The 4,429-nt window shown below is 36.3% G+C and overlaps 1 non-coding gene across 1 annotated transcript; it reads right to left on the bottom strand.

Moving 5' to 3' along the window:
- Positions 1 to 3,951: 3,951 nt before the first annotated feature.
- LOC120365735 (small nucleolar RNA SNORD81) lies at positions 3,952 to 4,028 on the bottom strand. Its single transcript, XR_005580604.1, has one exon. It is a non-coding gene; the product is annotated as a small nucleolar RNA SNORD81 (small nucleolar RNA).
- Positions 4,029 to 4,429: the final 401 nt, after the last annotated feature.

The following is a 4,429-nucleotide window of genomic DNA, read 5'->3' on the forward strand; positions in this document are numbered from 1 at the left end:
CTCTGGGCAGAAATATTCTTATCTATCTCCTATCTATCACTCAAACTAACCAGGACTAATGAGGACTTTTCACATCCAAAGATTTAATTAGAACACGAATAAACAACTCAAAGTGCTAATACACAGAGAAAGAAGTCCAATCAGTTTGATCATCTACCTTCCTTTCACTGCAAAGTGTGTTAGTTCAAAACTCCACTTGAGCATCTCCCACATGCTGGGACAGGTACCATTGTGTAGATGCTTCCTAAAATTAGTTAGCAGGTGAAATTTTTTTACCAACAACTTAGTCACAACATATGATAAAATGCCCAGGTATTCTCAAATACCACACATGTTGAGGCATTCCTTTCAAGAAAGGCATCAGAACATTTTTGTGTAGGGATTGTTGTTCAGGTGGGATCTCTAATGAAGTTCAGTTCTATCCAGCAAGGAGTATGAAGAAACACAGAGTAGGAAATAAAGCAGGACAATATAAATAAGCATGAAAAGCAGTGAATAGCAGGTGTTTTGCAATTAGTGTATTAATACACTGGCCATATAGAGGGTAGTTTCAGAAGAAGACGTATTGAGGGACTGTGTTAGAGGGACTTCCTGGGGTTGGCTGGGGGCATTGTTTTGAGCGCAGGAATTCTCCATTTTCCCGCCTCTGGCAGGCTAGGGCCCTTTGTTTCTACTTTCCCACCTCTGGAAGGCCAGGTAAAGGCTTTGTCTCTGAGTTTCCCACCTCTGGCTCTTGGAGGTGAGAGCTCTGTGACTCAGGGTTATAAAACAGTAGTCAATATGGTAATGGAGTCAAAGTACAATCAATCCAGAGGAAGTTTGAAAGAACTCTCTTCTTGGACAAGAACATAAATGGGGAGAAAATAACTCAAGGGTAAAAACTCTAGGTGCCCCAGCCCAGGCTGGAATCCTCTCTGGATCCCTTTCCACACAGGTGTGGAAGCTATTCCTTTCCCTCTGTCTAATAAACTGCATTATTGCACCCTCTTTGGGTACATGAGTTCTATTTGAACGGTAAAACTCACTGTGCCTCTGGGGCTCTTTTCCCCATTCTTTGGGGTTAGAAAGGCCAGGAACCTAAGTTCCTACTGTGGCTACTCTGTTTCTGTGGTGGCCTAGTGGTTAGGACTCCTGGTTTTCACCTAGGCATCCCAGGCTTGACTCCTAGTGTGAGAACTAGGGAATCAAGCTGGAATTACTCCGGTTAGATCAAATGCAGAACACTTTTTGCATTATGCTAATGAATTTTTTCTTCACACTAACATTTCCCAAATGATACATATTTTTTTTGTTGTTTTTAAACAACGTCTTGCTCTGTAGAGCAAGCTGAAGCACAGTGGTGTGTGTGATCATAGCTCACTGCAGCCTCAAACTCCTGGGCTCAAGCCATCACCCTGTCTCAGCCTTCCCAGGAGCTGGAACTACAGGTGTGCACAATTATGACTAGCTAATATTTTAATTTTTATAGAAGTGGAGTCTCACTATGTTGCCAAGGCTGGTCTTGAACTCCTGGCCTCAAGAAATCCTTCAGCTTTAGCCTCCCAAAGTGCTGCGATTACAGGCATGAGCCACCATGCCAAGCCCTATTGGTTCAGTGAGCTGTACAAAATAATTACCATCTATAGTTATACACATTTGAAAAATGCTTAGCAAACTAACTTATTTACTGCAAGACTTCTCAGGGTTTTTAAAAAGCCTCATGCCTGTCCCAGTGAATGATGGGTATACGGGCAGAGAACAGATACACAAAACATCCTCAACGGCTTTGACTTGATTTTATGTTTTTGTTTTGTTTTGTTTTGTTTTGTTTGGTGAGATATCACATGTTTTTTTGTGACATATTTCACTAGCATTTTGGAATAATAAATGTATATGGGAAGATGCTACTGAAAAAAATGATGATATTTCATGAATATCAGTAAATAAATGACATAACAATGTGAAAATCTATCAAATCACCTTGTATAAACTTCATTGCATAAAAGAGATTAAATTATAATTATGGTTGGGGCCTTCCACAACAGTCCAATTGAGAATGAAGATCTTAAAAGTCATCATCATGGTTGGGAGGAAGAGAAGATAAGAGACAGCAAGGGAAAAATTTATTTTGAAATGGTGCGGGAAATTGATATTTTACGTCAGAATTTTTAGTTGTTCAAATTAAACCTTGAAAAAAAATCAAAATATGTATTCACTTATAAATTTAGAACATCTATATAAGACCCCATAAAAAAAGCTAAGTGTTATCCATAAGAAAGAATGGAATTCTGTCATTTTCAGCAACTTGGATAGAACTGCAGTTCATTATAATAAGTGAAAAAAGCCAGGCACAGAACAATAAACATTACATGTGCTCACTCATATGTGGGAGCTAAAAAGTGCATCTCAATAGGTAGAGGGTACAATGGTGGTTACCAGACGATGAGAATAAAAGGGAGGAGGAGGGGAATTAAGAAAATTTGGTCAATGTTTACAAAAATACAGCTAGATAGAAGGAATAGTACGAAAATTAGAGTTAACCGTAATTTACTATACATTTAAAAATAGCTAGAAGAGAGAGTGGTAATGTTCTCACACAAAGATAAGATAAATGTTTGATGTTATGGATAGTCCAATTATCCTGATTTGATTACTACACATTGTATACATATGTCAAATTATCACATGTATCCGAAAATATTTGCAATTATGATACATCAATCAAAAAGCTAAGGGATAAAAAAATCTGATAAAAATATTTCAATAGCAGTCATTAGCTGAAGTGTTGATAAGTTATATAGATAGGCCTGTGGATACATTTAAGTATGTGTGCACATGTATTATGTTGGTGCAAAAGTAATTGCAGCTTTTGCCATTGGAAGTAATAGAAAAAACCACTGTTACTTTTACACAAACCTAGTATGTCGAAAGTGTAAAGTCAACAACCTAGTAGGAAAATAAACAAAGATTTTTGATATGGTTTGGCTGTGTCCACACACAGAATCTCATCTTAAATTGTAATCCCCCAAATTCCCACATTTAGAAACCCTGTGGAGGTGATGGAATGATGGGGGCAGTTTCCCCCATGCAGTTATCGTGATAGTAAGCGAGTTCTCACGAGATCTGATGATTTTATGCATAGTCCCTCTTGCATTTGTTCTTCTTCCTGTCACCTTGTGAAGAAGGTGCTTTTCTTCCCCTCAGCCTCCTGCCAGGATTCTAAGTTTCCTGAGGCCTCCCCAGCCAAGCTGAACTGTGAGTCAATTTAACCTCTTTCCTTTATAAATTACCCAGTATCGGGCAGTTCTTTATAGCAGTATGAAAACAGACTAATGCAACTCTGAATAAGTAATTGACAGAAAAATAAATACTAATAACAGAAATATTCATAAAAATATGTTTAACTTCACTAGTAATAAGTTGCAAATAGAAATGAACATAAGCCATTATTTTTGCTATTTAATTGTTAAAACTGAAAATGTCTGAAATAGTGCAGTGTTGGTGAGATCATGGGAAACCAGACATGTTCTAGCATTCTGTAGTGGATAAGAAGACAGGCTCTGAAGTCATTATGGAGAGGATTCAAATCATTTTCCAGATGAGTTAATCCGAGTAATCTGCCTATCAGATCCTAGTTCTCAGTACTTCCTCTTTCCGAAATTCACTCACTCGGTTATTACCATGGTTCTCTACCTCACTTGATGTAGTTGGCTAAAAGTACTAGCATATTAGAACTGTCAACCTGATCACATGTTTAAAATTTTATATTATTATCCACCATTCCTTACTCTATCTAAAGTTTACGTCTTAATCCTTACCAAGACCTAGAAAATGTATTTAACTACTCATCTCCTCTGGTAGATTATAAACTCCATGACCTTGGGGCTTATCCATGTATTTCTTCACCAAACAAAGTCATAAACATAGCAGAGCAGACATCCCATAGCAATACATATATATATATATATTTTACAGAATATCTGATGTGTTATTATTCTCAAATATTCAGTGAGAGACTTTAAGTTGGAATGAGATTATCACCTATCCAAAAACTATTTTTGAATAAGTGAATACATGAGTAATAAACAGAGGCCTAATTTTATTTTTTCTGGTTCATAAAATCAAGATAATAACAACTACTTCCTGTGGTCATTTTGAAGGTGTTTAACTATGATTCAATGTCTAGCACAGTTCTTAGTACATAGTTATCACTAAACATGTAATTGAAAACTTTATTTCTTATTGCTTTTCTACAATTTCAATGATTTTCCTATTTGAAGAATCTAATTAGTGAAAATAATTTATATTAATACTTCCTTAGGACTGCTTTCTTCTTTTCTTTCTAAATGTATTTTGTTTAGGTCTTCTGATTGCATATATCATTGTTTTCAATATTTATTTTATATACTTAGTAAGGGTTTTAAATTGCAGTGGGTCTTCATTAGGAAAT

The sequence above is a fragment of the Saimiri boliviensis genome, chromosome 1, assembly GCF_048565385.1.
Source record: "Saimiri boliviensis isolate mSaiBol1 chromosome 1, mSaiBol1.pri, whole genome shotgun sequence".
NCBI lineage: Eukaryota > Metazoa > Chordata > Mammalia > Primates > Cebidae > Saimiri > Saimiri boliviensis.